The 12664-nt window shown below is 36.7% G+C and overlaps 1 protein-coding gene and 1 pseudogene across 3 annotated transcripts in view; one reads left to right on the top strand and one right to left on the bottom strand.

The window, feature by feature from the left end:
* Nucleotides 1–12664, top strand: part of nr6a1a (nuclear receptor subfamily 6, group A, member 1a) — a 118168-nt gene that overhangs the window by 84953 nt on the left and 20551 nt on the right. The gene's annotated exons all lie outside the window — the stretch shown is intronic.
* Nucleotides 9337–9454, bottom strand: LOC114470491 (uncharacterized; annotated as a pseudogene).

Below are 12664 nucleotides of genomic sequence, written 5' to 3'. Positions count from 1 at the left end.
GGGAGGACAAAGACTTTTTTTCTGTCGGGACTGACGTTTTTGTCTCCTCTGCTCGTCTCATATCAATGTGGGAACATTTTGCCACATCCACGTTTAATTAAAGCTGTAACTGCATCAGAGGTTCTTTTCCTCTGACGTTTAAAGAAGTTCTGACTCTAAAAATGGATCAAACACAGCACATTAAAGCAAAAACACACACACATTAACTCAAAAATCACACACACAAGAACACAGAAAACTCTAGAAAATAAAATACACAAAATGATTAACACACAAAATGGTTCCATACACTAAATGAGTCCAAAAATACACAAGACTCCAAAAACTAAAATTAAGTACACACAATGAACCCGTAGACACAATGCACAGCAATCTAACATGCACCTGTCCCTGTGAAATGAATAAACAACAAAACACACAAAATGCATCCATAAACATACAAAACTACAAAAATGTAAGTCGATAATGAACTCGAAATGACAGAAAATGCACCAAGGGACAACAAAAATACTCAAAATGTTTCACAAAACACACAAAATGACAGAAAAATATTCAAATTATTTAGAAATCACACTTATGGATTTAAAGGTATGCTAAATTACTCCAAGAACACACACAACAAAATTACACAAAAGACTTAAAAAAAAACAGACACAAAAACCTGAGAAAGTACACAAAAAGATTCCGTAGACACCAACCAACTCAAAATGATGCAACATTTCTCCAAAAACGTTGAAAATAATCAAAACATATATATATTTTTTTCTTTTTTTAAAAAAAAAAAAGAAAGAAAATAATCAAAATACAGAATTGTTCAATAGACACAAAAACCAACAAGAAAAACACACAAAGTATCTCATAAACACACAAATTAATGACATAAACACACACAAACTCATGTTTCCTGTTGTAATGCTCTGATTGGTGATTATTCTAAGTGTGTGTGTGTGTGTGTGTGTGTGTGTGTGTGTGTGTGTGTGTGTGTGTGTGTGTGTGTGTGTGTGTGTGTGTGTGTGTGTGTGTGTGTGTGTGTGTGTGTGTGTGTGTGTGTGTGTGTGTGTGTGTGTGTGTGTGAGAGAGAAGCTGGCCGTGCACTTGAAAGAGCAGGCGACAGATTTACCAAGTGACTGAGTGAAGGAAGTGGAACAAATGGGCTTCATTTGATCTGCCACCTGTCACTTACAGTAAGGACGCACTCGCTTTAATCTGATTGGCCGCTGAGCGACTCGCTTCACCTCATCGTGTCACACACGTCCTCCATCCATACGAAACTCGCTGCTCCATGGCTGCATTAAAAGGTTCTATCAAATCCATGACAAAATCCAAACAGATAAAATCTATGGATGAAAAACTCTGCCATTAATAATAAAAATATGTAAATCAATACTTACTGATATGTACCATTGTTAAATAAATCCCTCAGTACCTAAATATATGTACCTTCAATAAATACATAAATGGCCTAATATCTAAAATGCCATAAATTACATTTAATTATTTATGTATGTATTTATTTTTTAAATTATTTTATTTACGTACAATGAAATGTTGTACAGATGAAGTTCAGACAGTGTGGACAGCCCCACGTAACTGCATTACATTTCATTAGTGCATAAATAAAAAACAAACAAATAAATTAATAAATGACATTTATGGCATCAATGTAGGTATTTAGTGATGTATTTATTTATTGCATATATTTTTAGGTATTGAATGATTTATTTATCAATGGTACTACATATCAATAGGTATTTATTTTTAGTTATGGCAGAGTTGATCCTCCATGAAAAAAAAAATCCCAGTCGGATGTAAAAAAAATAAAAATTAAAATAATAACAAACCATTTTTTTTACAGTTAGAAGGTTAGTCAATATTAGTTTGTTGGTTTATTTGTTTATTGTAGTCTGGAGATTTTGTCCGCTGGTATCTTAACCCTTTGAGTTTTGGGATTTGGGGATTTTTGCACATTTAGTCCATTGGGGTTTTTGTCCATTGGGATTTTCATCTAATGGGATTTTTCTCTGATAGTAGGGGTGTGTATTGCCTGGCATCTGGTGATATATCCTGATATTAAAGTATAAGGCGATTATTGCGATTTTTTAAATTTTTATATATGACTTAAAAAACAACAAATCTGTAAATGTGAACACCTTCATGAGAACACTATGCATGAAATATATTTTATTGGCATATTTTACACTCAAAACATTGGCTTTAACATGCCATGAGCCAACAACTTAAAATAAAAAATAACACAATCTGCCTGTGGCTTTTAAACCAACATGACTTTAGTGCAACTTAACTGAGGTATGTCTAGAACAACATGTAAATGCAGAAAGTTAGGTCAACATGCCCAGGTTTCAGTGCACTTCTTTGTCCAGTTACAATGTCTCCTGCAGTGGAAAAGACTTTCCTGGTTAAATAAAGGTTAAAAAAGTATCATTTTTTGTAATAAAAAAATCAATATGGATGCATTTAGAATTGATCCTAGAATCGCACGACGTAACATCGCGATATATAGCCAAATCGATTTTTTTCAACACCCCTATCCGTAAACTTTATTTTTTTTTTTACAGAAACATTTTTATCCATTTAGATTAGTGTTTGTTGGGATTTTTGACCATTGGTTTTCGTTCATAAAGATTTTGAGATTCATGGTGGTTAGGATTTTTGTCCTTTTGGATTTTTTCCCCGTAAAGTTTTTCTTAGTTGGCATTTTTGTTTGATGGGTATTTGTTCCATCACCCTGTCAGCTCTACATCACAGGACAAGAATGGAGAATGGAGGTAAAGCATGACTCTAGTCCGTCTGTACCCACAGCGGAGTCCACTTGTCCGGTCATTGGTTGTGTGTTCACAGCAGAACAAATGATGCACATCTTTAAAGGAATCGTTCAAACTTTAGGACCATCCTGAATTCTAATGGATTTTAATCAGTGCATTTGTAACTGCTCTCACTGTTCTCTCAGAGTCCAGCACTCACTAAAGCAACTTTTATCACAGCGAGGGCCGCAAAAATGTGTTTGTTTGATGGAAGGGCCACATTATGTACATTCATGTCACCATCTACCTATAAAAACAGGAAAGTTCTGTCCGTGTGTGTCTGTATTTGTGAAGCGAATATCTGCCCGGCGCGGTGTCTGTTCGACCTGAAACTGTGTCAACGGCTTCCAAATACCCCAAGTGTGTGCATCCGTTATTTTGGAATAATTTGGTGTTGCAAAACGTTCAAAACCTTAATTTTAATTTTAAGATTACGGCTCCCTCTTGGTATTGAGCGCGGTTCTTCCGGTTCCGGGTCAGGTCACCCGTTCATGACGTCACTGTGTCGCAGTTTGTTTGGGTTTAAAAAAGAAGGTCAATATTAAAAACAAATATTAAAAAAGTTTTTGGACTGCTAAAAGTTATTTAAGTTATTTCATGGTTAATTAAAATTATTCGCGTGATCCCAAACTTCCTTTAAATCACGGGTCACAGACTTCATTTCTTCTTCCGTCTCCATGACGGTGCTCAGGACAGCTCTCTGAATAGATCATTTGAAGCCACTGGTGAGTCTCATGCAGACAAATTTCTCATTGTTTAAACCATATAACTGTCCGTGTAATAGCTCACTAATGTGCTGTCTCACGGTTTTCAACAACCTGTGACGGCGTATGTGCATGAGCGTGTGTGAGAGAACCCACGTAAGAGTCCCACACGGCAACTAGGAGGACAGATGGCGAGACACGTACGCATACGCGCTCACACATCTCAAAACATGCCCTCACCACACATAAGGTATTTATAATAAAAAAATATTCTAAATGAGTAAAATAAAATAAAAAACTAAACTATACAAAAAGTACACAAAACGACAACAGAATTGCATAAATATATACTTAAAGAAACTGTGTGTTTTTCTGTCACTCTGTCTGTTGTTGTTTTACTTGTTATAAGTCATTTTGTGCATTTCTGTTGTCATTTTGTCTACTTTACCTGTCAAATGTGTCTTTAGGAGTCATATTGTGTATTTGCATTGTCATTTTAATTTTTTACAGTCAATGCAGTGTAATTCTGTTGTCTTTTTTTGTAGTAGTACTGTGGATTTGCTGATAAGTTTTTTGTGTTGTTTCTTGACTTTTTGTGTACTTTTGTTGTAAATTTTTGTAATTTTGTCTGTTTTTTGAGTGATTTTGTGTGTTACTGTTGTTTTGTTCATTTTTGTAGTATTTTCATGTGTTTCTGGATTATTTTCTATATTTTTTACTTAGTTCTTACTGTGTTTTTCTGTAATATTGTATTTTTTTGCTATATTTTAGTGTATTGTTGTTGTTTTGTCTATTTGCTTTACTCACTAAACTAGCGTGCCTTAGTTTAATGTTGATATTTACTTTGATTGTCCGCGTTTCATCGACTCCCTGTCATATTATATCTGATTCTTGTGATTCGGATTAGAAGTTGTTTGGATTATTTGTTGTTCATTAAGATGAATGCACTGATTCATTAGAATAATACAACTAATGAGTCTTTGAGTCTCTGAGGATAGTTTCAGCCCTGGTCTGTGCCTGTTTATCCAAGTCATATCCAATGTTTCAGATGCTACTGGTGAATATAACTTCCTCTGAGCCAACCATGAAATTGTTGTGGTTCATTCGAGTCGTGTGAATTTCCTGCTTCCTTAACCCGGATTATTTGGGATATCAGTTCTACTAGTTGGGTTTAATAAACAAAACTTTGAGTCCTTTTCGTTTCTAGGAATCCGCCTCTTGGTTCTATAACTCTGTTAGAACCAAATCATCTCAGACCTTTAATCCCGTTTGCTGACTTCACGTCCTTTGTCTCCTCAGCACCATCCTCTGCGACGATTTATGAGTCCTGATTCAGTACAAAGATTCAACTCTTTAACTTGACTCGTTCCGTAACCACCAGCTTTGGTGTTAGCGTGCAATGGCTTGTGATGCTTTTTAGAGGAAATTAAATCTTTATGGTGTATTTTAGTGCAAAAGACTCATTAATCATGAATTCATTCACAAGTTGGTTCTTAATCTGAGATTATAGAGTCAGAGGAAAGTTGAATTTTTTCCTTTGAAGCTTAAGTTTAACACTTTGTACCATTTATCACCCAAACGGTTGATCAGGGGGCTCGCTAACCATCTGTGACGTCACAGAAAGGCTTTACGGGGGGACACTGAGCTTCCTCTCCGAGTCGGGTTAACCTTTGTGTGCTATCGAGTCAATCAGTGAAACAGTTAAACTCTAATCCCGCGCTCCATTGTCTGCGTACAGTGTGTCCGCTGGAGCCAAAGCTGCTCTATTTAAATGCTAATTACCCCACAGACCCCCACCTCCTGCTAATTAGCTTTAGCACATGAACCCTGTGTGAGGCTTAAAGCGCGCGCGCACACAACACACACACACAGATGCATACGTGTATCTATTCAGATTTAAGCTAAAACCGTACTTTGTTCTTGGCTAATGTCACTTGTGAGGACGTTTCTGTGAGGTTTGTGTGATTTAGGACCACAGTGTAACACATTGATATGCCAGGTTTAAGTAAAATGATAAACTAATGAACACCCTGAATTATAAAGTATGCAAAACTTTTATAAAGCCGAGGACTTAAGCGGAAAATACGGAATTCATTTGCTGAAACAGAAATGGCAATATTGCTTTTTTAGTTATTGTTTATATTATTTTTTCGATAAAATCAAGCAGAAATTAAACTTTAATTTGACACTGAATATTTCCTCACATACATGTTTTTGGAAAATATCACAGACACAATTTGGAAATGTAAATCGGAGCAGAAAAGCTGATGTAATATGTGGCGATATAACAGACTTCACCTTCTGAAGTCTGTATGACACAGACTCAACCCTCACCCACATGTTTTGGGACAGTTTGACACATTTCCACCACATTTTTCACTCTAAAACAGGTGGACTAATGTTAGCTTTAGCAAGTGTAGCAAATGGCCTGATGTCAAATCTCACACCAAATCTCACATGATCTCAGCGTGTGTGTGTGTAACTCCATTAACCGTATTAAAGGGCACATGACACCAAAAGTCATGTTGATGCGTCCACAACATATCTTTTTGGAGCATGATCGTATATATGGGTTGTTATGACGTAGAACGAAAGTACAATGTGAAGCTTTCTTCAGCTGTTGAAATATCATTTTTTATCTCATACTAATGACACATTTACATTTGTGTGTGTGTGGAGAGCCTGTTTTTATGAAGCAACTGTAGGAACTTCTCAGATGAGCACCATGCATTGCTGAGATGAGCGTGCCCGAGACGCGCACCCGCTCTGCTCTGTCTAATATTTATGTCTCAATATGGAACACATCTGACATCACTGCTATTTAAACTATAGGCTTTGTTGAGCAGCAGCTATATGGAGTGTGTGGGTGAGTGTGTGTGTGAGTGTGTGTGTGTGTTGCCAGTTTGGAAGGAAATAAGCAGCAGTGGAGCGTTCCGTCTTATTACTGAGGAGATGGATGTTGCTATCCTTCCTCTAGTGCAGTCGTTCTGAAATGGGTGACGATGACACTACAGGGGGTGTTTGAGAGAAAAAGGAAAATTAACCAATGAAAGCATTAAAAATATGGGGTTTTATATTTATTTTTGGTTAAAAATAATAATCATACTAAATATTATCAGCAACTCACAAAATGACATCAAAAACAAACAGCAAAATACAAAAATGGCACCAAAAAACACAAAATAATAATAGAAATGCTCTTGATTAAAATGTTCTAATGTTCTAGCCGGACATAGGGGGAGCTTGGATTCAGAAATAAGAGGAAGGGGGTACTTGAACCAAAAAAGTTTGAGAACCACGGCTCTAGTGCCATGGTTTGTGCCCCTCAGTTTGAGAAGTCCTACTGTAGTTCATATGGATAAGGCTGAATGTCTATCTACATCTAATTCTTAGATTCATCTGAACATGAAGGGGAACCATTTTCTCTCCTTTTTTTGGTGGTAGTTTCCTCTTCTATGTATTTGGAGGTGGTTTGGTTGGCAAACATGTTTTATGAATGTGTGTCTCATTAATAAGATATAACATAGTTATATAACAAATGACTGATAAGTTGTAAAATATATATATATATATATATATATATATATATATATATACATATATATATATATATATATATATACATATATATATATATATATATATATATATATATATATATATACATATAAAATTAAGTGTTGAATGAAGTTTGCTTCCGATTGGATGATCTGTCACTTGATAACAGCGGCAACTAGTGTTTTCTAGCGGTATTGCACAAATTACAAGTTTCAAAAAGTTACAAATGTGTTCCAAAAGTCCAATAGAGTCCCAGTTCAATGACACACGCATACGGATGTTAATACAGACACACAGAATGGATTTAGCACAGACATTTTCTTTTACAAATTGTAATCCCACGCACACACACACAAATAGTTTTGTTACATTGATGGCCTCATATGCTCAGCGGAATTAAGAAGCGTTTTGTTCCAGAATATCAGCATAAATTGTTTCATAGAATAAGATGGTGTTAAAAACATTAGATATCAAAACTGGTGTTGTGTTCCCTTTAAACAGGTTTGGTTTGAGTTCAGTAAGTTTAAAGATGATAAAATGGAAACAAAATGCAAATACTGACACAAAAGTGTGTAAATTCCAAAATGGAGTGGGGAAAATTTAGAAACAGAAAATCATAGACTGTACTGATGACATGAGGACCTGGAGTTAATTTTTCAGGAATTTGTGATGTGACATTTTGGCCTTAAGGTGTGCAAGCATTTTTTTTTTTAAAGATGTACCATGGCAGGGAGTGAGTGGTAAAATGAGGACGTCTTTATTTTGTCAGAGTGTGAAAATGTCCTCAAACATACACAATATTTTAATGGCACTTACTGTATGAGGACATTGTCCTGTTTGTGTGACCCTTAAAGCTGATATCTGGAGTTTCTGAGAAATTCATTTTTTATCTATGATTCTTTTGAAATGCGAAAAAATACCTAACTAATCATTTTCTATGGTCTACTGCCGATGGTCGTTCATATACATTAGTGTATATAAGTCCCTCCTTTGTCCTATAGACCCCTATACAAATGGAAACGATTGCCGAGAACACCCAACCAATAGGCTTTGACTTCCTGATTTTAAGACTGTCAATGGCCAAGGTTTTCATGTTTTTTATTTCGAAATTATTTATTCCGAAATAAATAATTCAGAATTAAAGTGTTCTGCTTTGTGTTTACATAGTAATAGTAATTCTCAATTGAGGTTGACAACTGGTTTGTTCGGCTTTATTTAATTCCACTTTCGGTCTGGGAGTTTGGAAGGCTCTGATTTGACAGTGGGTGAACATGACGTATGATGTCTATCAGGAAAAACACACAACAAACCTTTAATTGTCAGCTATAACACAGAACACCACACATGAGAACTGTTTTCACCTTTATTTTGATTATAGTTTTGAAATAGCAGCTCAACAATAACACACGGTTTCAGTTTGGACAGCGGAGCGGAAGGAGATATGAACTAATCACCTGTAAAAAGACCAGTAAACCTCTGGAAAGCAATCACCAGGAATAAATATTAGCTCCCTGGTAAAGATAGTAGCTCTAACAACTGGTAAAATTTATTTATTTATTTATTTATTATTTATTTATTCAGTTCATTTCCGACATGGTTGCATTCACAGAAATTCATTTGACATTCAGAGCAAAATCACATCATTGTTTTTTTTTTTTTTTTTGTCCTTTTACATGCCGGAAAGGGCGACGGAAAAAAGCATTATGCTTATCTAGATCCGTCCCCTAATTTGAACACAGATAATTTTACATCCAACCTCGTTTCTTCCCTTTTTTTTTTTTTTTTTTTTTTTTTTTTGTGATGTGTTCTCGTCTGCAGTCATTGTTCCAAAATGATAAACTGGTGATATTACAGCCTGTACATGCAGTACGGGGATGCATTTACTCTGCCTCCAGGTCCTAGTGCCAGCTGTCCGGTGAAGCCTGTAAAGTTTACTGATCTGAGTGTGTGTTTAATAATAATAATAATAATAATAATAATGCATCAGTTTTATATAGCACTTTATCATAGACACTCAAAGTCGCTTTACAGAATTAAGGCATTATTCTTTCACTCCACACTTAGTGGTGGTAAACTACTATTGTAGCCACAGCTGCCCTGGGGCAGACTGACGGAAGCGAGGCTGCCATAATGCGCCATCGGCCCCTCCGACCACACCAACACTCACTCACGCACTACATTCATACTAGGCAATGTAGGTGAAGTGCCTTGCCCAAGGGCACAATGACATATACCACTGGGTGACTGCCACCCCACTGTGGCACCTGGAATTCTCATTGGTCTCCCATCCAACTACTAACCAGGCCCAGACCTGCTTAGCTTCTGAGATCTAACGGGATCGGGCAATGACAGGCTGGTATGGCCACAATAAGTCTGTGTGTATCTGTGTGAAAGTCTGCATGTTTATGCCTCCGTCCATCCACTCTTTTAATTATATCCATGTTTTTAAGGCTCTTATTAAATAGTCTTGGCTGGAGTCCGGGCTGCCGCCATTTTGGATTATGTCGTCACCAGCTCGTCATCTCAGGAAGTCGCGCATGCGCAAAACGATACGAATTAACTTAAAGAGGCTTTAACCATGTTAAATGTTTACAAAAAAAGAGGAATTATCTAATTCGGAATTAAAGATGGAATAAGCCAGCCACCTAATTCGGAATTAACTTTAATTCAGAATTAAATTAGCATTAGGAATTGTGTGTTTACACCAGGGGTGCCCAATCCTGGTCCTCAAGAGCCCCTATCCAGCATGTTTTACATGTTTCCCTCTTCCAACACACCTGATTCAAATGATTAACTCATCATCAAGCTCTGCAGAAGCCTGGTAACGATCCTGGTCATTTTAATCAGGTGTGTTGGAAGAGAGAAACATCTAAAACATTCTGGTTAGGGGCTCTTGAGGACCAAGATTGGGCACCCCTGGTTTACACGGTCAGGTTAAAGAGGAATTAACTTTTATTCTGCTTTGAAGAGGAATTAAAGCTCCCATGTAAACGTAGCCAATCAAAGTGAATGTGGAAGTGCACGGAAACAAGGCCACAACAGCAAACAGGTAAATATGATTTTAGCTCTTACCTGACCCATAGACAGATATCAATGCAACCTTGTTATGTTCTGCAATGCTCATGCAGAAAAGTAGGGGCGTGGCTTCTGGTAGATTGGCAGAGGCAGGGGAGGAAGTAGAGCTGTTGCTGTTTCTCAGATATCAGCTTTAAGGACCAGAGTGTAACACACCCTTTGGACAAACACAATAATCCAGCCAGTTTACGTGACATACTGAGTGGTGGTCTCCAGTGACCTCACAGAAGGTGTGTGAGGTTAACACACTTTACATACTTCCATTCCCGAATTATTGATGAATGAGGACATTTGGGAGCATTGATGATTGTCAAAGAGAGGAGGTCAGAAAGATCCTCAGGCAGTAGGTGTGTTGTAGTAAAAATGTCCTCAAATAACATGACAAAAGTACACACACACATACCATCTAATAAGTAGAGGTCAAGCGCTTACAACAGGCACACACAGGTTTCTGTGTGTGTGTTTACAAACTTTTTTTTACTTAAGTAAAACTGTAATAATCGTTGCTTGGTGCTCCCTCTTTTAAATTCCAACCACCTTTTATGAGGAACTTACAGAGACGTTTGAACGGAAGCATGTGTGTTCTCTACAGCCTCACACAATATGAAGCTTTCTGATAACATGACTGAAAACTGACTGCATTAATAATGACAAGCCACTCCTCAAAAAAAGATTTTCCTCACACTTTGTTGACGGAGTGACAGTCTGTGCAGCGGCGTTTCATATTCCTTCCAATACTTTGTCATTTTGCTGCTCTCTGGGTTCCTTCCCAGCGTCAGAGGGAGAATCACATTTACCACCTGTGATACGAGGAACACAAAGAGTCATCTTCAGGTTTCCTTCTCCCTCACATGGAAAGATACACAACATGTTTGGAAGAAATATGAAATAGCCACTGTCAGAGAAAGTCCTGAAAGATGTGCACGAGACGCAACACGACGATACGCAAAATGGCTCATAAAATAGAAAAAACAACTAATATGTATGTATGTATATATACATAATACACAAAAAGCAAACTAAATTAAGCAAAATGACTCAAAAAAACACTCAAAATGACAACAAAGATGCATAGAAACCCACTGTGACAGATAGTGTAACTTTTTCATTTTTGATATATCAATATTGATCTGATCAGCATGAATCATGCATACAGTACTTTTATTACTTATTTAGTAGTGTAGAATGTTAGGAAAGGCTGTCAGTGATGTTACTCAAACAGACAACAATAGTCAGCAACAGTAGGTATGAGAAAAACTGACCCATTTATTATTAACCAATTGGTTACAGGCAATTTAACCTTCAACATAATATCTACAGTATTCTACAATTGAATAGATATAATAAAAATGAATTTGAAAAAAATTTAAAATCAGAAATTTGAATCCGATATTCGTTTTCAGGCTGATATCGGATCGGGACACTCCTAATAAAATGTACAAAAAGTGAAAACAAAACAACAACAAATATGCACAGAAACCCACAGTGACTCATATTATACACACAATACAACAAGAACACACAGTGGCCATGGTTACATTAAGTTTTTTTGATTCGGAATAACTCATTCCGAATCAAAAAACATCATGTAACCGTGGCCAGGGTTCTGCTTCATGTTTACATGGAAATAGTCATTCAAATTGAGATTTACATAGAAAACAGGTTTATTCAGCTTTATTTAATTCTGTTTTCAGTCTGGGGGTTGGGAAGGCTTGGATAGGACAGGGAGTGAACGTGTATCACGTCTATCGGGAAAAACGCACAACAAACCTTTTCTTTTCGACTAAAACACTGAACACCACACAAACTGTTTTCACCTTTATTTTGATTGTACTTTTGAAGCAGCAGCTCAACAATAACACACGATTTAACTTTGCTCTGCAGCTCAGAAGGGAGATAGGAGCTAATCATTGGTAAATAAAGCCCAGTAAAACTCCAGAAAACAATAACCAGGAATAAATATTTGTACATGGTAAAGATAGTAGCTGTAACAACTGGTACAATGATAAACTTGGTGATATTACAGCCTTTTCTTGCAGAATGGGGATGTATTTACTCTGTTTCCAGGTTTTAGTATCACTCGTCTGGTGAAGCCATCTCCGTTTACCGATGTCCGTGTGCGTAATAAGTCTGTGTGAATGTCCGCCTTTTATGCTTTTGTCCATCCACTCTTTTCATAAATCCATGTCTTCTAAGGTTCTCAGGCGGCCATCTTGGATTGTGTCATCACCAGCGCGTCATCGCGGCAAGTCGCGCATGCACTGAACGACCCGACTTAACTTAAAGCAAAATTAAGTGTTTACTCGATTGAGGAATTACCTAATTCGAAATTAAAATTGGAATAAACCAGCAACCTGATTCGGATTTATGTTTAATTCGGTTTTAAATTTGCATTAGGAATTAAGTGTTTATATTGTTTACAGGGGATTTAACTTTTATTCTGAATCAAAAAGGAATTAAAGTTCCCATGTAAACGTGGCCAATGAGAACAAAATTATGCACAAC

This window comes from Gouania willdenowi, chromosome 9 (genome assembly GCF_900634775.1).
Source record: "Gouania willdenowi chromosome 9, fGouWil2.1, whole genome shotgun sequence".
In the NCBI taxonomy this organism is placed as follows: domain Eukaryota; kingdom Metazoa; phylum Chordata; class Actinopteri; order Blenniiformes; family Gobiesocidae; genus Gouania; species Gouania willdenowi.
This window is presented reverse-complemented; position numbering and strand designations above follow the sequence as displayed.